We start from the raw sequence: 23,621 nt of genomic DNA, 5'->3' as shown, positions 1-23,621 counted from the left end.
AGCGTGGAAAAAACGAAAAAGAAGAGAATCGAAGCATTTGAGATGCGTTACAGAAGAATGCTGAAAATTAGGTGGACTGGTAAAGTTCTCCGGAGAATCACCGAGGAAAGGAATGTATGGAGAAACTGACCAGCAGAATGGACAGGATGGTAGGACACCTATTAATACATCACGGAGTAACTGCCTCGATACTAGAAGAAGCTGTAGAGGTTAAAAACTGTAAAGGAAAAGAGAGATTGGAATACATCCAGCAAATAATTGAGCAAGTGCTATTCTGAGATGAAGAGGTTGGCAGAGGAGAGGAATTCGTGGCGGGCCGCATCAAATCGGCCAGAAGACTGAGGATTGAAAAAAAAATTGAGGTATTACATGTACAAATACGACTGATACGCGAACGGAATCATGAACTCACCAAGTCTGCATTTTGGACACTGCAAATGTTCCATGAGTTCTCCTCTGATCACACGACACATGTCCAAGCGATAGAGAAGTTTGCTCCACGTCTTGCGTGTAATCATCCCGCCAACGATCTCCAGAGCAGTATTGATGAGTCTTCCGAACTGTTACAATGTTCTTAGAATTGGGTATACGTGGATCTCGCGAGTAGTGTAAGTGAAAGGAAAAGGTCACAAGGCGTTAGGTCAAGCAATGTGTCGGTCAAGGGAACAAATCTACACCCTCTTTACCACTAAGCCCAATCCAACTATGCAGACGTTCATTGTGTAGGAAGAAACTAAAATTGAGCCTACAATGAGAGGATTTATTGGAATTCTCTTCATTCCTTGCAGCCATTATCACTTTCATTTCAATCCTGTCCTCTTTCATGATTTCTTCCACGTCTTCTAATAGCAAACAAGGCTTCAAAAATGCTAAACTAATCAGTGTTATTCTTAATGCCTCCATTATTTTATTATTGTTAGTGTTACAGTTATCAGTATTATTATTATTATTATTATTATTGCTAATTATTACTTTTGTTAATAATGCAAATTATTATTATTGAATTTATTATACAGGGTATTACAAAAAGGTGCGGCCAAACTTCCAGGAAACATTCCTCACACACAAATAAAGAAAAGATGTTATGTGTACATGTGTCCGGAAACGCTTAATTTCCATGTTAGAGCTCATTTTAGTTTCGTCAGTATGTACTGTACTTCCTCGATTCACCGCCAGTTGGCCCAATTGAAGGAAGGTAATGTTGACTTCGGTGCTTGTGTTGACATGCAACTCATTGCTCTACAGTACTAGCATCAAGCACATCAGTACGTAGCAACAACAGGTTAGTGTTCATCACGAACGTGGTTTTGCAGTCAGTGCAATGTTTACAAACGCGGAGTTGGCAGATGCCCATTTGATATATGGATTAGCACGGGGCAATAGCCGTGGTGCGGTACGTTTGTATCGAGATAGATTTCCAGAACGAAGGTGTCCCGACAGGAAGACGTTCCAAGCAATTGATCGGCGTCTTAGGGAGCACGGAACATTCCAGCCTATGACTCGCGTTGGGAAAGACCTAAAACGATGAGGACACCTGCAATGGACGAGGAAATTCTTCGTGCAGTTGACGATAACCCTAATGTCAGCGTCAGAGAAGTTGCTGCTGTGCAAGGTAACGTTGACCACGTCACTGTATGGAGAGTGCTACGGGAGAACCAGTTGTTTCGGTACCATGTACTCCGTGTGCAGGCACTATCAGCAGCTGATTGGCCTCCACGGGTACACTTCTGCGAATGGCTCATCCAACAATATGTCAATCCTCATTTCAGTGCAAATGCTCTCTTTACGGATGAGGCTTCATTCCGACGTGATCAAATTGTATATTTTCAAAATGGTTCAAATGGCTCTGAGCACTACGGGACCCAACTGCTGAGGTCATAAGTCCCCTAGAACTTAGAACTACTTAAACCTAACTAACCTAAGGACAACACACACATCCATGCCCGAGGCAGGATTCGAACCTGCGACCGTAGCGGTCGTGCGGTTCCAGACTGTAGCGCCAGAACCGCTCGGCCACCAGCGGCCGGCTTGTATATTTTCACAGTCAACATGTGTGGGCTGACGAGAATCCGCACGGAATTGTGCAATCACGTCATCAACACAAATTTTCTACGAACGTTTGGGCAGGTATTGTTGGTGATGTCTTTATTGGGCCCCATGTTCTTCCACCTACGCTCAGTGGAGCACATTATCGTGATTTCATACGGGATACTCTAACTGTGCTGCTTGAACATGTGCCTTTACAAGTACGACACAACATGTGGTTCATGCACGATGGAGCTCCTGCACATTTCAGTCGAAGTGTTCGTACGCTTCTCAACAACAGATTCGGTGACCGATGGATTGGTAGAGGCGGACCAATTCCACGCTCTCCTGACCTCAACCCTCTTAACTTTCATTTATGGGGGCATTTGAAAGCTCTTGTCTACGCAACCCCGCTACCAAATGTAGAGACTCTTTGTGCTCGTATTGTGGACGGCTGTGATACAATACGCCATTCTCCAGGGCTGCATCAGCGCGTCAGAGATTCCATGCGACGGAGGGTGGATGCATGTATCCTCGCTAACGGAGGACATTTTGAACATTTCCTGTAACAAAGTGTTTGAAGTCACTCTGGTACGTTCTGTTGCTGTGTGTTTCCATTCCATGATTAACGTGATTTGAAGAGAAGTAATAAAATGAGCTCTAACATGGAAAGTAAGCGTTTCCGGACACATGTCCACATAACATATTTTCTTTCTTTGTGTGTGTGGAATGTTTGCTGAAAGTTTGGCCGTACCTTTTTGTAACACCCTGTATAATAACTAACTAATATCATTTTAATTTCCGCTTTATTTTATCGTCATTATTATTATTACTATTGTTTTAATACTGCCAAATATTATTTTTATATATAATAGAAATTATTATTATCATTGTAATTGTTAGCTAACATTTTTTTGTATGTGTTGTTCCTGGTGAGATGTAGGAGACGGCTTTAAGGCCCTAATTTGATGAGGCTAAGTCAGCGGTAAACAAATAAATAAATTTTCGGAATCAGCAGTCATTTGTGGAAACAACAGCTGCAACGTGTCAAGCCAAAAAGTACCCGTCACAGTCTGCTCAGAGGAGAAAAACGGCTCATGCAACTTCGTCCGTGGCAATGCATAGAAAATATTAACCTTCGACGAGTCTCGTTTATGCGGCACAATTTCATGTGGATGTTCAGTGCCCTACACTCTCTCATTGTGACGATAGATGGCTGTTTCGTCGCCGAATATCAGCTTGGAGGCGACATTTTGGTTGTCAAGTGCTTCCTGCACTACGATGCATTCTTGAAGGTGCCGGCCGCACTCTTCCGATTTTAATTTTTGCACGAGCTGCAAACCTTATAACTGGAAACGTAGCCGCCATCGTAAAATGTTTCACACGGTTTTCTGCGGTATTCCGAGTTCGTGGCTTACGCGGACCGTTGGTTTTTTGGGCTGTGTACGAAACTTCCTATCACCCTCTCCACAGTTCCAACTGGCATACTTGGTCGAGGTAACCAGTGTCCCTAAATTGCCGATATCAACACACAGTGATCCGTTTACATGATGGTTCTTTTCCACGATTCCTTCTGAATGCAGGCTGTATTTTTGCCACAGATAAACATCTGGCCCATTCCAACACACAAAACTCTTTCTTTCTTTGTCGTTATTTCGTCAAGGCACTGCAGTCGTAGCAGCAGCTGGTGAGTACATCTAAACCTCGGCTCCATTCACATGGTGTAGCCTGCTCGCTCTCTCAGAGCGTGTCTGCGATGCACTAGGCAGACGGGTTGAATCACGTCGGCATTCACCAACCACTCTCCAAGACCTGCGAGCAGTTCCGACGGAGGAGTGGGCGTTATTGCCTGAACATAACACTGATGACGTTATTGACAACGTGCTCCGTCTTTATCAGGCCTGTATTGTGGTCACACCCCACAGCAAGTACATTAACCAGCTGACGGAATGTGTGTGCAAATCTGTTGAGTTGGAGAAAACGAAGAACATTTTCGTCTACTGTTATACATTTTGCAGTTGTTTACATTCTCTATTCTTTAAAATGTTTCTACTTTGCTATCACCTGTTTCTACTATTTTGTGGCAAAACAAAAGCAACCTTGCGAAATTTCCGTTTGTTCCTTTAATTTTGGACACCATTGTATATCCGAGCAAATCCGTTAGTTTTGTGTTGGTATCTTCGGTATTCTCATTGAGAAGTTCATGCTTCTGTATTCTAGCATTCAACACCTCAAGATTTACAGCTCCCCACACCAAGAAAAAGACCTTCTAGTTTCATAAATTTAGCGCTGATTGCCTCAATATTTCTATCGATGTATAGACACATGCGTTGCACCATTTGGACGACTGTGCAACTCACTACATTAATGTACAGCATGCATTGTAGAGTTAAGCTAGGGTTTCTTCCCATGGTTTTGGCGTGCTAACTTTCGCAGATGATTCCACAGTATGTAACTGTTTGGAACATATAGAACTTTGAAAAGGAATGAGTCATTTACGGTAGCAGTGTATTTCTCTGCAGTGTTAAGTCTGAAGTCCTATTCGAGGATACTGTCTATTGTAAGGATGTGCAGATACAAAAGTAACGACTTTTGTCAATCATTTTACTTCGTATGTTATTATTTATGTTCTCATTCATGAGTATAATGTCAAAAAGATGTTGCATGTGTGCTGTACAGTAATGTATTGATTTTTCTTGTCGCACGCTGAATTCATTTTCTAGCTATTACTGATCTGAAGAACTGTTGTTGATATTAGTGACGTATTTTTTCCCCGTAAGTCTTCTCTTCTGTTCTGTTATCTCATTCATGTTCCTATTAATGATGGTTCATAAGGGCTTTCGATCCTGTATTTATTATCCATTTGTACGCATATTTCATGTTACGGTGCTGAGAGAAAGATGATCACTAAATAATACTATGGACGCATGCGTGACGAGGGACTGCACACCAATCAAAACTGCCGTCCTGCAAAGACTGAACGATGGGCACTCTATGGGTAGCTATTCAGCTCACAAGGGAACCTCCCCACCGCACCCCCCTCAGATTTAGGTATGAGTTGGCACAGTGGATAGGGCTTGAAAAACTGAACACAGATCAATAGAGAAAACAGGAAGAAGTTGTGTGGAACTATGAAAAAAATTAGTAAAATTTACAAAGTGAGTAGTCCATGCGCTACATATGCAACATCAAGGAGAATGTGAACTCAGGAGCGCCGTGGTGCCGTGGTTAGCGTGAGCAGCTGCTGAACGAGAGGTCCTTGGTTCAAGTCTTCCCTCGACTGAAAATTTTATTTTCGCAAAGTTATGATCTGTCCGTTCGTTGATTGACGTCTCTGTTCACTGTAATAAGTTTAGTGTCTGTGTTCTGCGACCGCACCGCAAAACCGTGCGATTAGTAGACGAAAGGACGTGCCTCTCCAATGGGAACCGAAAACATTTGATCAAAAGGTCATAGTTCAACCGATTCCTCCACAGCAAAGCACGTCTGATATATTCTATACAACACGGGTGACGGCATGTGTGTCACATGACAGGAATATGTTGTCGACCCACCTAACTTGTACACTTGGCGAATGGGTAAAAAGATTCTTCTACCTTGCCCGATTTAGGTTTTCTTGTGGATGTGATAATTACTCCCAAAAAAGTGATGAAAACATAAGAGTTTGTCACATAAACTGAAATTAAAAAATTAAAATTTTCACTGGCGGGAGGACTTGAACCTAGGATCTCTCGTTCCGTAGCTGCTTTCGCTAACCAGCAGACCACGGCGATACTTGAATCCCAGGTTCCTTGATGTTGCCTATCTTCCCATGGACTACTCCGTTTGTATATTTTACTAATTTTTTTCATAGTTCCACACAACTTCTTCCTGTTTTCTCGATTGATCTGTGTTCAGTTTTTCAAGGCCTATCCACTGTGCCAACTTATAACTAAATCTGAGGGGGGTGCGATGGGGAGGTTCCCTTGTCAGTATTATGGAGATGTCAAGTACAGAAATCTCTGAAGGGGACAAAATCGAGGATCAGTACGACACGTCAGTGATCTTCCAGAGAGATAATCACCCAAGACTGATGCTGCAATCACTTTATGCAGGGTGAAACCGTTCAGATGTCGGCTACATTATCATTGAGGTGTGACGTTAAGAGGTGACTCAACATCAGACCGCAGGCGTGGATCTTGTCGTTAATCTTCACGATCAACAATATTTGTTCATTCCCTCCTTCCCTCCGTGCTGATCTTGATTACTTCTACTTCATAACACTGTGCAAAGTGTCCAGCAACGGTGCGTTGTAACGGACAGACCCTGTTTTAAAGTCTACAGCTGATCATTGTCACAACCTGTGACTACCAAAACAAGTCGGTATCACTCTTCTCATAGACAGAATTATTTTCAGTTTTCCCATTATGTTCTCCTTTCGCCAATTTACTTTTCGTCTACGGACTGTAATGAAGTAACTGTATTAACTCTGCTATAGGAGTTAAGGTTAATGTTATTGAGAGACAGCTTCTAACTGTGTCCCCAGTATTTTTGATACTGCCCAACAGTGCTCTGAGCCTCTTCCCATTCAGAACTTCCCTTATTTTGTAAGAGAAGTGAGCCATCTCAACAGTCTCACGAACACGAATATGATGATATCCTGGTGTTTACGACAAGCTAGTTGATTACTCGCCGTTCCCTTTTAATTTCTTCATGCAGTACTTTACCGCACACAACCTGAGGCTATGCGTGTTTTATCCCCTGTGCTACGACAGCTGTTCGAGAGTTACGACGTAACGAACACACACACACACACACACACACACGATGCGGACGGAAACAGAAGGTGCTACGCAATGAACAACTGATATTCCAGTATTACCAGACTTGGTCGATGTCTTGATTAAAATTTCATCCTTATACGAGCTTATTTTTAATATTCTCAGCACAGATAAAGAATGATAAGAATACATCATGGCCATTGGGTGTGTCTAACGTAAATGGAACTATGCCACTGGAGATAACAACAAAAAGAGTAGGAATGGCCCTTCCAGAACGACTACATAACGTGAAGATAGTCGAATTGTACTTGGGCCGGCCATGGTGGCCGAGCGGTTCTAGGCGCTACAGTATGGAACCGCGCGACCGCTACGGTCGCAGGTTCGAATCCTGCTTTGGGCATGGATGTATGTGATGTCCTTAGGTTAGTTAGGTTTAAGTAGTTCTAAGTTCTAGGGGACTGATGACCTCAGAAGTTAAGTGCCATAGTGCTCAGATCCATTTGAACCATTTTTTCTTCTACTAGCTCTGACGAATGGAAGGTAGAAAACAGCTGAAATATGTACAGAGGTTGGCAGGCAGTGGGTCCTCATGAACTGTCGAAAACAGATTACTGGAAGCTATGTTCACGTCTCAAATTGTGGTGCGTAACTAAACCCCTGCCACCATGTCACAGAGAGTTGCATAATATACAGAGGCAACTAGAACACAGGGTGTCGTTTTCCCTAGTTCAGCTATTAGCCTCACTTCTTTTTGTGGCGGTCAGATTGATACCAAAGTATCTGTTGACGATCTACTGAAACGTCACAAGAAGCAGAGAGTCTTGCTACTCGCACCTCTCCAATCCTGGAATCATGATGTGAGGAGCGATTGGATATGACAGCTCGATTTATTTCGTTATTCTTTAAGGGAGACTGAGTACGTGTCATTACGTGGTGAGAATCGTAAACCTCGTTGTCATACGCTTCATAACCAGGGTACCAGACTGCTTAAAGTGCAAGAATCCCACTCTGCAGTTCACCTCACTGTCGACTTGAAAATTGTGTGGGTCCTTGAGTAGCCTGCCCAGTGCCCCAACAGAGCATGACTGGGATGCCATACGGGGGCAGTTTGCTCCCACGGCACGACGAATACGAGAGTGTATTCGTGCCGCAGTAGTCACCTCATACTGATGGACTTTACTTCCGAATGGAATGAATGGTTGCCCATTTAATACCATTTACCTGATGAAAATGTCCACTGGGATTGATAAATATGGAACCCTTGCTTCATGTTCTAGCACTCCATTTCCAGTAGTGTATACCCAATTTGTTACGTAGATTTCTTCAAAAGAAGACACAGTCACTGTCCGTAATCTTCTAACACTACAGGGAATATACGACCGTGTATTTGACGATCCTGAATGCTGATTAAATATTGATGTGGACTTCCATGACGTCAGTCCACGTCTTGCGAGGAAACTGTTTTCGTGCTGTTCGTTACCTGTGTTCATCCATTTCTAACACATTTGTGACGCCGATCACTTACCAAAAAAAAGCTTGCATTGATTTTTTTATATTTAAATAAAGCTGCAGAATAATAATTATTACGAATAGTCATCCGTCATAATAACATTTTCCTCTGTTCGTAGAAAATGTACCACCCTCGTACACTGGAACCTGTTGGCGTAATTTTTGAAACTGGTGTAGCAAGTAGCAAACTTTGATTCAATGGCAAGAGACTGCAGAACTGCAGCACACATTTAGAAAACAATTCGGTGATTCCGAATGCCTCGACATCAGTTGTATTAGGTATAGACCTAATGTATGTTTACTAAGATGGTACCTGTTCTTTCGGACATGTCCGAGAGAACAGATACCATCTTAGTAAATATATAGTTAAGGCTCACCGGTCACTTGACCATCTTCTTCTTCTGTGCGAATGCACAAACAGTGCCCGAACTCTTACGGGAATCGGCAACGCGCCGCGAGTAATGAGCATAATGGGCGGGGGCACTACGAATGTAGTGCGGGACAATACGTTGAGAATGTGGGTTTCGCGGGAGGCGTGCCAGAGATAAATCCCTGCAGTCGCACTATCCTCTGTGTTCTCAGTGGCTCGGATGGATAAAGCGTCTGCCATGTAAGCAGGAGATTCCGGGTTCGAGTCCCGGTCGGGGCACACGTTTTCATCTGTCCCCGTTGACTTATGTCAACCCCTGTAAGCAGCTAAGGGTGTTCATTTCATTGTACTGTTCCACTGAACAATAACAGGACACGGATTTATGAAAGCTGAGGGTACTGTAAGTTTACTGAATGTCAAGAGAAACTATTAAGAAATTTATTTGACATCAGTAGCCCAAACAAGAATCAAACACTGTTGCATACACGTACAGTGCTCTGTTGTATTACTCAGTTCTTAGCAAAACATTAATTCTCGACATATTGTGAACACAGGCAAATTCCCTTTTGAATTTCACGTAGAACACAAGTCAATAAAAATCATAAATTGATAAAATAAAAAGTTCATATGCTGTTATATGTTTTACTAAACTTTTACAAATCACAATGAGCTTTGAACAACTACGTTATAAACACACTAGTTTTACAATAAGATAGAAAACTTATAAAGCTTTTCTTATCATTAGCAAGCGTATGTATCCATTTAAAAACAATATGAATTATACACTCAGCATTTTACTTAAGGGGGAAACCACATTAGAAGGATGTTTGACATTGATTTTTGTGATTTTTTTTTTGGGTGGAAAGAATCAATTAGAATTTAATCAGATTTTGACATCATTTCATTCATATTTCGAACTGTTTTTATGGATTTATTTGAATAATTTCAGCCAAAAATAACAAAGTTACTCTATGGTGTCCTCCGAAGGTTCTGAGTATAGTTCTGCAATAGAGTACAGTGTAGCCATTCCGAGGTTCATCTGAAATCAAAAAGGTTTTGATTTTACGTTACTAATTTTCTAAGAATATGAACTTCAATACAGGTGAAAATAATGAAAATTAAAAATGTTGCAGGCGTTGGAACAATTTACTCCTATTTTCACTATTTTTTCTCTAATTATGCAAAGAAAAACACCCTTAAAATCATGATATCACCTCACGAGCTGGTTCGTATAATTCGTAATTTTATAAAGAATAATATTATAAAGTTTCACAATGATCGGTTCTATTCGTTTTGAGTTAGACTGCACGCAAATATGACAAAAGTAGTTTCGAGATAAACTCGTTTGAAAAAAAAAAATTCTCGGAAACTAGAAATTCCAGGAACTTAACAATAATGCAAAATGCTTACCGATTAATCTGCGATTTCAGCACCATACAGTAATCCTTCTTCTCCCTCATAGCTTCGTTTTGCGCCTGCAGCAGTGCTTACCGAGCTTTCCGACCTTCCTTCGATTCCAATGAACTACGTCGATTCTGCCGGCTCTCGCGCTGGTTATTCGTTTTTCGGCATAATTGAAGCTTTGCGTGCCTACTACAATTTCTGCCTCGTTCATGACCGTCAGAAAGGATGAATTTCCTTCATTGAATAAGCCCGCTGCTAACTACGATTCCAATTCAACGACTTTTAGTCCGGAGTGCAAGTGTGCAGGAGCTAATCGCCAAATAGTAGAATTAAAACATTCATTCGCATTTTGTGTGTGACCACTTAACCACCTAAACATCTCTCGAGTAATTCATCCCCTGATAAATCTTATCCCTTGTAATTTCCTTCTGTACGTCGGGGTGCAATGGAGTAGGGTGCGGTTCACGTTCCATTTCAAGGGCTGTTGGTTTCTGTCACTCGCGCCAGCTGTCTTCTCCCTCTGGGCAGTACTCGTGTCGAGGAATCGCTAGTCCATAATAATTGCTGAGCTTTTTCGCTAATGACTCTGTGAGTTTGCCTTTTCCACCAAGCTTTTTAGAATTTCGAATGTTTCGGAGTCGAGTCCCCACTCTTTTCTGGATGTAACCTATACATTCACTTTTTATGCTTTTAATATCTAAACGAATGCGAATTTCGCTTTGAAATTTTGCAAGCGTATTCTTGGATAGTTAAGCTAACGATTTATGCAACTAAAAATCGGTGTTTTAAACCCCAAATGTCGTTTCCCCCCTTAAACTTGGTAATTAATAGCAATTTACTTATTAAGTACTACCCACTCCTTTGACCGGTCTGTTTATGAAAACTTCAGACATCGTTAGTCTTTCTCTCTGACATTACATGAACAAGACAGCAAAACTGAAGAGTTGCAGTTAGCAACAAAAAAAAAAATGGCTCTGAGCACTATGGGACTCAACTGCTGTGGTCATAAGTCCCCTAGAACTTAGAACTACTTAAACCTAACTAACCTAAGGACAGCACACAACACCCAGCCATCACGAGGCAGAGAAAATCCCTGACCCCGCCGGGAATCGAACCCGGGAACCCGGGCGTGGGAAGCGAGAACGCTACCGCACGACCACGAGATGCGGGCAGTTAGCAACACACCCAGAGGAAGGCGCCTTGCAACAGTCGCCAAAACGTCGGAATTACACAGATGACAATGCGGCCTCAAACCCAGAAGAATTTTATTGACCAAAACTGAAGATAGATTATTAAATTACCAGTCGCCAGCTACAGTAGGGCAAGAGACCCAGTTGCTTGACAGTCATATTCTACCTGTATTGAATAGAACTGAAATTTTCGCGAGACAAAAATGTCTCTTCCCTGTTTATTAAATCTGCCGATTTCCCAGATTCACGTGCCGTCTGTCTTAGCACGTAGTCGATCATCAGTTGCAAGTTCCTCTGCCCTCGTTTGTGTGTTGCCAATCCACTCATGGTGATGTAGGGTAATCCGGGCCGGCCGGTATGGCTGAGCGGTTCTAGGCGCTTCAGTCTGGAACCGCGCGACCGCTACGGTCGCAGGTTCGAATCCTGCCTCGGGCATGGATGTATGTGATGTCCTTAGTTAGGTTTAAGTAGTTCTACGTTATAGGAGACTGATGGCCTCAGATGTTGAGTCCCATAGTGCTCAGAGCTATTTTTTGGTAATCGGGAAGCAACTACCGGGCACAGCTTGCGTCCCCGCGCTGTCCGGTTCGCCGCTCGCTGGGGAGTCCACTGCCCGCCTCTCTGTGTGTGTCGAGGCGCTCCCAGCAGTAGCACGCTGCTCGGCTCGATGCGCTCCCTCTTGGTGACCGCAAGTACTTGACGACAGCCACGCCAAGCTCTTGCTCGCTGCTCTGTCCGCAACTCCACTCACCAGCTCAGCTTCCGCTACTCTCCTTGTACAACACTCACACATCGATTATATAGTCCAGCTACCTAGTATGTATATCTGAAAACAGCCGAAAAATTACGACTCGAATCCGATGTAGCAAGGTCGATACTTCGATACAGCTCACCAATCTAAACTGAAGAGCCAAAGAAACTGGTACACCTGCGTAATATCGTGTAGCGCCCCCGCGAGCATGCAGAAGTGCCACAACACGAATTGGCATGGACTGGACTAATATCTGAAGTGGTGCTGGAGGGAACTGACACCATGAATCCTGCAGGGCTGTCCATAAATCCGTAAGAGTCCGTGTGAGGCGTCGCATTGTCCTGCTGGAATTGCCCAACTCCGTCGGAATGTACAGTGGACAGGAATGGAAGCAGGTGATCAGGCAGGAGTATTACGTACGTGTCACATGTTAGAGTCATATCTAGACATAACAGGTGTCCTGTATCACTCCATCTGCACACGCCCACACCATCACAGAGGCTCCACCACCTTGAATAGTCCCCTGCTAACACGCAGGGTCCATGGATTCATAAGTTTTTCTCTATACCCGTACATGTCCATCCGCTCGATACTATTTGAAACGAGACTCGTCCGACCAGACAACATGTTTCGAGTCATCAACAGTCCAATGTCAGTGTTGACGGGCCCAGGCGATGCGTACAGTTTTGTGTCGTGCAGTCATCAAGGATACACGAGTGAGCCTTCGGCTCAGAAAGCCCATGTCGTTTCATTGAATGGTTCACACGCTGACACTTGTTGATGGCCTAGCACTGAAATCTGCAGCAATTTGCTGAAGGGTTGCATTTCTGTCAAGCTGAACGATTCTCTTCATCCGTCGTTGGTCCCGTTCTTGCATGATACTCTTCCGGCCGCAGCGATGCCGGAGATTTGATGTTTTACCGGATTACTGATATTCACGGTACACTCTTGAAATGGTCGTACGGTTGGCGTGTAGAATGTATCCATCTGACGTTAGGAGAAAGATCGTCCAAACAATTGCGCATATTACGAGAACCGACAACTGCGAGAATTATCGCGCAATCAGATTAACAGTTTATGTATTCAACTTGCTGACATCCCGCGCCCGGCCATCCTGATTAAGGTTTTCCGTGATTTCCCTAAATCGCTCCAGGCAAATGCTGGGATGGTTCCTTTGAAAGGGTACGGCCGACTTCCTTCCCCGTCCTTCCCCAATCCGATGAGACCGATGACCTCACTGTTTGGTCTCTTCCCCAAAACAATCCAGTCCAGTGTATCTTGCTGACAGCAGGAGAATGGAAAAGAAAATTGAGAACGTGATAGATGACGATCAGTTTGCCTTTAGGAAACGCAAAGTAACCAGAGAGGCAATTAACACGTTGCGGTTGACAATGGAAGCAAGTCTGAAAAAAAATCAAGACGCATTTGACGACCTGGAAAAAGCGTTCGACAATGTCAAATGATACAAGCGAAATTCTGCGAAAAATAGGACAAGCTACAGGGAAAGATGGGTAATATACAATATGTACAAGAACCAAAAGGGAACAATAAGAGCGGCAGACAAAGAACGAAGTGCTCGGATTAAATAGGGTGTAAGACAGGGACGCAGTCTTTTCGTCACTACTGTTCAATCTGTACAATGAAGAAGCGATGACGGGAATAAAAGAAAGGTTAAGGAGTGGAATTAAAATTCAGGCTGAGAGGACATCAATGATAAGATTCGCTGATGACATTGCTTTCCTCGTTGAAAGTGAAGAAAGATTACAGGATCTGTTGAATGGAATGAACAATCTAATGAGTACGGAATATGGTTTGAGAGCACATTTAAGTAAGACAAAAGTAATGAGAAGTAGCAGAAATGAGAATAGCGAGAAACTTAACAACAGGATTGGTGATCAGGAAGTAGACGAAGAAAAGGAATTCTGCTACCTAGGCATCAAAATAACCAATGACGGACGAAGCGAAGAGGACATCAGAAGCAGATTAGCTATGGCAAAAATGGCATTGCTGCCAGGGGACGTCTACTGATACGAAGCATATGTCTTAGTGTGAGGAAGAAATTTCTAAGAATGTACGTTTGGACCGTAGCATTGTATGGTAGTGAAAAATAAACTGTGGGAAAATCGGAGCTGAAGAGAATCGAAGCGCTTCAAATTTGGTGCTACAGAAGTCTAAAATTAGGTGGACTGATAAGGTGCGGAATGAGGAGGTTCTCCAGAGAATCAGTGAGGAAAGGAATATATGAAAAACACTAAGGAGAAGGTACAGGATGGTAGGACATTTACTGAGACATGGAATAACTTCCATGGTAATAGAGGAGATGTAAGGAGTAAAAACTGTATAGGATACGAGAGATTGTAATATGCCCAGTAAATAATTGAGGACGTAGGTTGCAAGTGCTACTCTGAAATGAAGAGGTCGGCACAGGAGAGGAATTCGTAGCGAGCCGCATCAAAAAATAAAAGAACCTCGGTTACCCCAACACAGTGTCTACATGGGCGGGCTCAGAATTCCAGTAAGTCTTTCAATAATATTATCTGGACAAGAGAGCCCAGTAATGAGTTTGTAGGGTTAAATACACTGAAATGGTTGAGTTAGTGATGCTGTGTTAACATTTAATGATGGAAATATAGGGAGAATGAAGCACTCAACTCACGTATTAATATCACATCAGCCTGTCATACTATAAAGAGGTTGAAATTATTAGACGAAACTCGCCGACACATAGCGTGCAGCTGAGTACACCACCAGAGAAGTAATGTCAACCAGAAGCAAAAAGCTGTTAGAGAAGCAGAATGGCAAAGAATATTATGACGCTGACTATTCTGATGGCTGCTCTTGAGTCTTCATTAATAAAATTAGTGGGTTTTTATCGTTTGAACTTAAAACGCGATTTTCTGAAAATGAAATTTTTGGTAATTTATGTGTCAACATCCCAAAAACTACTTGTACCAGCTAAGTGAAACATTGTGACCTGTTTTATTATAACATACTGTACTTATCTGAGTCATGCTGTGGCTCACGTTGGTGGTGTTAGTAGGTTTCCGCCCTCTGTTGGAGGCCAGTTGTTTGTCTTCCTCTCGTGATGACTGGCGCCACTCGCTTTCGCAAGCGTTGCCTCTCCGCTAGTGGCAGCAGTAGCCGTTGTCAATATGTAACTGTTGCCCTATCTTTGAGGCGACGTCGTTGTTTTTCCATGAGCCAGGTCCGCGCAGTGCGGTAACTCCCCGGGACTGCTGGCAGCACGCATGGACTGCTGGATGGAAGAGCTGTAGTCACGAGGGTGTACGACCTCGTTGTAAATCGGATTCAGCAAGCTTTAAGATTAGTGTATTTCAATCCAAGTAGAGAAACCTCCACCTCTGTGATAATTCTCCAGTGACTTGGGTTCGTGTTGCTACTCATAGTGTCACCGAGGAGAAGAGCAGCGAGTGCAGCGCTTGGGGAAGGCGGATCTGATTAGCTTTCCTCGACTTCTTATTACTACTTACTGCGTTCAACTTCTTACAATTTGTTAAGTTCAACCAGCGGTAATTTTTCTTGCCTGGTGGCCGCTAACGCCCCTGTAACCTGCCCTGGGGGTTAGTGTATGTAACGGCAGTGTACGTTTCCTAGCCTGCCGCTGCTGTCCGGTAAGGCGTATAGTTTTGACAGCTTTCCTGATTGTAGGCCGGTTGGTGATTCTTCTGCTCTGGTGGTAGCGATTCCTTTCTCGTTACGGGCGCTCTAAACACAGTATTCTGGGGACGTAGTGCAGACTGCCGGTTCCGGCTTTGGCGTATTGTTCCATCGTTACATTTGGTTTATCTGACGTCAGGTAGCTTCAGCTAGATCATCATTAGTCATTCGTTAGACTGCCACTAGTCTGAGTTACTGTCTTGTGAAGCGAATGCAACTCTTGGCTGCTAATCTCATCGCTCGCAGTTGTGTTTGTTGCTGGACCTTTTCAGAGGTCGATTCCTGGAGCACCATCTGTGGCCCCTTGGTTTCTTGTAAAATATGTGTGTTCTAAAAGGAGGTCTGATGGCCAGTAGTTCAGTGTAACGCTCCTTCAGTCCACGCCTTCTGTGGGTATAATTTGCCTCAGTATCCATTAAGGAACTTACATACTGGTCCTGGTGTTTTCTTATTGTATTATTTATTACAATACCTTGTAATACCTACATTAAACATTAAATATGTCTAGTTGATAGTTCTGGTCGCCTTCTCTGAATAAATCTAGCAGTGTAGTGTTCAGTGGATGTTAAGAGTTGTGTTACAAAGTTTACCATCATCTTATTTCACCCGTTTGGTGATCAGATGCTTTTCCTTTTTTTAATTAAACTTTGCTGTTGTATTTGCTGTTTTACAGCAGTTTTCTAAATTTTTTATATTATTGCCGTTCCTGGCGTGTAAGGCCTTCAGACGTGATTGTCGTCATTTGCCTTAAAATTCTAATTTGGTATTTGTGTTTTAGCAGTAAGCCTTAAAACCTTATTTACTGCCATTCCTGGCGTCTGATGCCTTCTGCTGTGTTTGTGGCGACTTGCCTTTAATATTTCAATACCTGTAATTTGTAAGTTGCAGCGAGTTTTAAACAATTCTTAATTTATTGCCATTCCTGGCGTGTAAAGCCTTCTGTCCAGATCGTAGTGGCTTGCTTTTGAAACATTATCTGCTGTATCTGTATTTAATGGTGATTTGCTAAATTGTAACTCACTGAAAACACTATTATTCACACAGTAGGTTATTCCTTCATTAATAACGTATAGTATTTTTTTTATTGTTGAGTCTGGAATTACTGGTTTAAAATAAATTGTGTGTAACTGTAAAAGGCAACCAATAGTAACTGATTACGGCCCTGTCCGCAATCGTAACCGAATCCTGACTTCCCTTGACTACCAGGCTTCACTATTGAAGCAGTATCATGATAGCGAATTAAATAACGATAAATCTAGGTGCGCCCGCATCTCGTGGTCGTGCGGTAGCGTTCTCGCTTCCCACGCCCGGGTTCCCGGGTTCGATTCCCGGCGGGGATTTTCTCTGCCTCGTGATGGCTGGGTGTTGTGTGCTGTCCTTAGGTTAGTTAGGTTTAAGTAGTTCTAAGTTCTAGGGGACTTATGACCACAGCAGTTGAGTCCCATAGTGCTCATTACCATTTGAAATCTAGGTGCTTGGATGTACAAATCTTCACAGTAGAAATGGCATAGTTAAAAAAAATTACATTTTTGTTTCTTTTGTACCTTAACGCTTAATTCTGCTTCATTAAACATAACTAGCAGAAATAAGTTATGTATAAAAATTTTTGACTGTTATCTTCATTGGTTCCAGAGATATATGAACTTGGCTGACTTAACATTGACCTCATAGACGGTGCAAACTCCCCTTGAATCCACACACATATTATAAAAATGAATGTACGTTTATATATGTATGCATGCATGTCCCACATCTCCCCCTAAACTAGCTGAACGATTTCAACTAAAGTTGGTAGATATATCAATTACTGTCTGGAAAGAACAGATGGATAAAAGCTATTTACATATCAAAGAGGTTGAGGTGAATGTGGAAAAGAAGTGTAGCCTACGACGCAGGAATATCCATACTGATTCATCCAGTATTTCAGAATGAGAGCACTTAGTTACTTACAGCGTACTTTGTACATAATTTCAGACCTTGATGAAACTCTGTCCCCCTGACAACACCTACATAATAATGAAAGGAAAAAAAATGTATTGTTTACAACATGTTCACTGTTCACGTGGTAAAACTGCCGCATGATGCATGACGTTTCAATTTAGAATTTCTTTACTATTAATTGTATTTGCGATACGTTTTGCACACAGTACTTTCATACACTGCCGTAAAAAAATTAGTACGACTGGAAAAAGGACGTCGATTATGGTCCGATGACGGGGTATGCCACCCGTGGGGTAGTAGATGTACAGATAATGGTTTCAATGTCGTCCGCTAACAGACAGCGTAGTGGTATAGCTACCAGAGCGTGATTGCCTCTGCCATTTAACAGGGTGTGCTCATAACCAGAAGGCTCAGTGCAGTGCAAACGTGTGGAGCAAGCAGGCAGCCAAGCCACGTAGACGCACTCGTGCATTCTACAGCCAGCTGAGCGAATTTGAAAGGAGTCCGAGAAGCGGGGTGGTCCTCTCGGAGGATTTCCACCGAAGTTGGACGTTCTGCATCAGTTGTGCAACGATGCTGATATCAGTGGTCACGTGTACATTCTCACACCCATAGACGAAGTTCTGGACGTCTACACAGCACAGATGTCAGAATTGTTGTACTGTAAGGACAGCAGTGGCAGACTGTACAGCTACCGCAGCCCAGATAAGAGGGTCGTTTAGCTCAGAAGTGTCGACACGAACTGTTGTGAACCTAACGCCGTGCGCGATTCGACTGGTGGTGGCAGAGGATCGCTCGGAATGGCGCGCCATGATCTTCAGCGATGAGAGCAGATTCATCCTGCACCCAAGTGGTGATCGTTTGCGTCTTCGATATAGACACGTTTAGCGCTGCCTCAAAGAGTGCATTCGTCCAAGACACACTGCCCCACCCCAGGCCTTAAGGCCTGGGTGCGATAAGCTCGTTCATCTCTGGTGTATGTGGAGGGTACGCCAATTAGCACTAGGTACGTGGAGAGTGTTGTTAGACCTATTCTTAAGCCGTTCTGCAACAGGAAGGTGAAGTGTTGTTTCGACAGTATAATTCTCCCCCATTCACTGCCGTGGAGCTGAACTTGCTATGCAACACGTGCAGCAACTTTCCTGGCCAGCACGATCTCTGGAGCACGTCTGAGATATTATGGGACGAGAAATGACTCGTGCGACTTATCAGTCAACAACAACGTGAACAGGTCGGGCAGGCGTGGCATAACATATGTAAGGATAGTATTTGCATATGTCAGAATATACGAGGGCAGTTCAATAAGTAATGCAACACATTTTTTTTCTCGGCCAATTTTGGTTGAAAAAACCGGAAATTTCTTGTGGAATATTTTCAAGCATTCCCGCTTCGTCTCGTATAGTTTCATTGACTTCCGACAGGTGGCAGCGCTGTTCGGAGCTGTTAAAATGGCGTCTGTAACGGATGTGCGTTGCAAACAACGGGCAGTGATCGAGTTTCTTTTGGCGGAAAACCAGGGCATCTCAGATATTCATAGGCGCTTGCAGAATGTCTACGGTGATCTGGCAGTGGACAAAAGCACGGTGAGTCGTTGGGCAAAGCGTGTGTCGTCATCGCCGCAAGGTCAAGCAAGACTGTCTGATCTCCCGCGTGCGGGCCGGCCGTGCACAGCTGTGACTCCTGCAATGGCGGAGCGTGCGAACACACTCGTTCGAGATGATCGACGGATCACCATCAAACAACTCAGTGCTCAACTTGACATCTCTGTTGGTAGTGCTGTCACAATTGTTCACCAGTTGGGATATTCAAACGTTTGTTCCCGCTGGGTCCCTCGTTGTCTAACCGAACGCCATAAAGAGCAAAGGAGAACCATCTGTGCGGAATTGCTTGCTCGTCATGTGGCTGAGGGTGAAAATTTCTTGTCAAAGATTGTTACAGGCGATGAAACATGGGTTCATCACTTCGAACCTGAAACAAAACGGCAATCAATGGAGTGGCGCCACACCCACTCCCCTACCAAGAAAAAGTTTAAAGCCATACCCTCAGCCGGTAAAGTCATGGTTACAGTCTTATGGGACGCTGAAGGGGTTATTCTGTTCGATGTCCTTCCCCATGGTCAAACGATCAACTCTGAAGTGTATTGTGCTACTCTTCAGAAATTGAAGAAACGACTTCAGCGTGTTGGTAGGCACAAAAATCTGAACGAACTTCTCCTTCTTCATGACAACGCAAGACCTCACACAAGTCTTCGCACCCGAGAGGAGCTCACAAAACTTCAGTGGACTGTTCTTCCTCATGCACCCTACAGCCCCGATCTCGCACCGTCGGATTTCCATATGTTTGGCCCAATGAAGGACGCAATCCGTGGGAGGCACTACGCGGATGATGAAGAAGTTATTGATGCAGTACGACGTTGGCTCCGACATCGACCAGTGGAATGGTACCGTGCAGGCATACAGGCCCTCATGTCAAGGTGGCGTAAAGCCGTAGCATTGAATGGAGATTACGTTGAAAATTAGTGTTGTGTAGCTAAAAGATTGGGGAATAACCCGGTGTATTTCAATGTTGAATAAAACAACCCCTGTTTCAGAAAAAAATGTGTTGCATTACTTATTGAACTGCCCTCGTATATATATATATATATATATATATATATATATATATATATATATATATATATATATATATATATATATATATATATATATAAGGCTCACCGGCCATTTGACAATCTTCTTCTGTGCGGATGCACAAACAGTGTCCGAACTCTTATGGGAATCGGCAAAAAGCAGCGAGTAATGAGTATAATCGACAGGTGCACTATGAATATAGTGCGGGACAATAAGTTGTGAATGTGGGTCTCACGGGAGGTGTGCCTGATATAATTCTCTGCAATCGCACTATCCTCTGTGTCCTCGATGGCTCAGATGCATAGAGCGTCTGCCATACAAGCAGGAGATCCCGGTGGGGGCATACATTTTCAACTCTCCCAGTTGACGTATATCAACGCTTGTATGCAGCTAGGGGTATTCATTTCATTGTAATTTCAGAATAGTATTTGCCATCTGTACGAATGACTAGATGACAGAGTCAGTGCATATATTACCGCCTATGGAGGCTACGCCACGTACTAATATAGAGGTTTCAGCACGAAATGGATAGCTGGTATTTTAGAGCCGCTTGTGCGAATTATCTGTAAATGTAATCACTGCATGTACTCCACATGCACTGCTGTAATAATAAATCTTGAGGTAATTAGGAGCCTCTAAAAGGGTGTACTATTTTTCCCGGTAGTGTATAACCCTGATGTACAAGCACAAATATGTACTTGTACGACGCATAGTATAGTAGATATGACGTCATGAAGACTGAGATGCGTGAAAACTACCACATCATTAATGACGTTTTAATTTATTACTTCTTTACTACTAACTCTATTAGGAACACATTTCGCATACAGTAGACACGTATACCGTTGGATATACCTGGAAGACTATATCATTGTACGATCCACAGTTCAGGAGATACTATGTCATAGTCACTGAGATGGCTAAAAATGAAGTTGCAGGGCGCTATTCCCTAAAGATATATGAGAAATACGTGTATAAATACATATGAAACATGTTAAATACGTGTGAAATATATTTGAAATGCGCGTAAGCGGGCAAAGCCACGGGTAGAAAGGTCATCCTAAATCCCCAGAACGATTTCCATCAAATTTGGTACACGTGTTAGTTAAGATCTGGAATGGAATACAGTGGGGGTAAGAACCACCAGCCTCCTATTGTCGTTGGGATGATAGGGTGGAGAGAGAAAAGGGGAGAAGAGGTGATGGACAGACAGAGAGGGGGGAGGAGGAGATGGACTGAGGAGCGGGGGGGGGGGAGGATAAAATGGACAGAGAAAGGGAAGAGGACGAGATGGAAGGAGAGGGGTGGTAGAAGGAGATGGACAGAGAGAAGCAGAAGGAGGGGACAGACTAACAGGAGATTGGAATAAACACATACCCAGGGATAGCTGTGAAAGTGCACTCCTTCCATTTTCATTAGTTCTCTTCCCACTATTATTCGTGGAGCCCACAAGGAGCTGGATGGCAGGTTTTACCAGGATGTTAAGGAGAAACTGTAAAGACAGCAGGGTTGCTGGATCGTCTGCATAATTGTAGTCTGTTGCTAGATGCTGCACAAAAATCAGTCCTGTTGTCCACGTGAGTAACAAGGAAGTTTTGAGGAGAAATGAAACTGGAAATTCAGGGACTTGGAAGTACAAACTTTGAGACTCATTTTCTATCTGCAAGCACGCATATGCCAACGGCTTTGGCGTAGTGTAACACCGGTTCCCGTCAAATCACCGAAGCTGCGCGCTGTCGGTCTGGGCTAGCACTTGGGTGCCTATCCGGTCTGCCTAGCGCTGTTGGCAAGCGGGGTGCACTCAGCCCTTGTGAGGCAAACTGAGGAGCTACTTGACTGAGAAGTAGCGGCTCCTGTCTCGCAAACTTACTTATGGCGGAAGAGCGGTGTGCTGACCACATGTCCCTCCATATCCGCATCCAGTGACGCCTCTACGCTGCGGATGACACGGCGGTCGGTCAGTACTGTTGGGCCTTCATGGCCTGTCCGGACGGAGAGAGACAGAAACACGCATATGTTCATACTAATTTCCTTGTTTAAATAATTATACGCCGAATACTATAACACGCAAACAGTTTTCTCAGGTTTTATGTGACAATCATCCGTCACGGATAATTTATTCTAAATGATCACCACAAGCTGCTTAGAGTTTTTTAATAGTCTGCAGCTGCGTTCATCTTGACAGAACCTGGACACAATAGGCAACAAGAGCATAAAGTTTTTAGAAAGAGAGAAAAGATATTGCAATACAGTAGACATTCACACCCACTAAGTTCATATATAAAAAAATTTCATGGTGGCTACCGTAAGTCTGTAATTTTTAAACTGAATCCATAACTATTTCTCACTGTGCTTACATGGGAAACTAAAAATACAGTACTTCATACTGTTGTTATGTACTACAAATGGTTCAAATGGCTCTGAGCACTATGGGGCTTAACATCTGAGGTCATCAGTTGAAAGGTGGCTACACTGAGCCACAGCGCCAGAGATTGCGCCAAAGAGTATTATTCAGCCGCCTCCACTGGCAGTTCTTATCGAGAAGTCGTAGTAGGCAGTGCTTGTTGAGATGTAGCAGTGGTGAGTCGTAGTTGAGAAGTTGCGGTAGTGAGTGCTTGTTCAGAATTTGTAGTATTGTTTTGATGGGCTAGACACCAGATGTTATTGGATTGGGAGGCTGTAATGATCAGAGTGTGCTTTTCGTCAATATATATGAAGGTAAAAAAATTCCGTTTTCTTTTTTTTATTATTTCAATGTCTTAAACAATAATACCTCTTGGCCACAGGTTCAGTCAACAAAGCATCTGGCTCGTGTTCTTGTATTAGACTGCATTTCTGGTTTCTATGTGCTATTATAGTATTTCTGGTTTTTTTTTTCAATTACTTCAGTATAAATGGTGTTTAAAATATCTGGTCTTATTGAGGAAGAACCGTGCCAGATGTGTACGTTGAATCACACTTCCACACACAGAACAGCTACACTTGTGTTTTGTTGCTTCGTAGGTTTTATAGTTGCTGGGGACTTAATTAATTAATTGTGTTAACAGAAGTTTTCTTTCATTCGTTGTTGTTGTTCTATGCAGTCAGATTGCGTACTATTACTAGTCAGGGCCAACCGTTTACGAGACAGCGTAACCGAACAGACAGCTACTAAATCAGAAAAAATTATTTGCATTCTAGATAATTAAGCCTCCATGCACGTGGCGACCGCTGCTTCGGATCGTCCCTTGGAATTTTTCTGATTGTAAAAATGGCAGACAGTAGTTTGTAGTAATTTGTAGTTTAGTAATTGTAGTCTATATTGCATGTGTAGATTTGGTAATTGTCATTCTTCTAATGGTATTTTTTTTTTTTTTTTTGCAG

At 43.2% G+C, this 23,621-nt stretch overlaps 1 long non-coding RNA gene across 1 annotated transcript in view; it reads right to left on the bottom strand.

Moving 5' to 3' along the window:
- Positions 1–9,583: 9,583 nt before the first annotated feature.
- The window catches only part of LOC126203643 (uncharacterized), a 215,496-nt gene continuing 201,458 nt past the window's right edge, over positions 9,584–23,621 (bottom strand). Inside the window, exon 3 of the long non-coding RNA XR_007540323.1 lies at positions 9,584–9,703. This is a non-coding gene — a long non-coding RNA (uncharacterized LOC126203643). The remainder of the gene's footprint in view (positions 9,704–23,621) is intronic.

The sequence above is a fragment of the Schistocerca nitens genome, chromosome 9 (assembly GCF_023898315.1).
Source record: "Schistocerca nitens isolate TAMUIC-IGC-003100 chromosome 9, iqSchNite1.1, whole genome shotgun sequence".
Taxonomy (NCBI): Eukaryota; Metazoa; Arthropoda; class Insecta; order Orthoptera; family Acrididae; genus Schistocerca; species Schistocerca nitens.
Note: the sequence above shows the minus strand (reverse complement) of the source record. Positions and strands in the feature narration are given on the sequence as shown.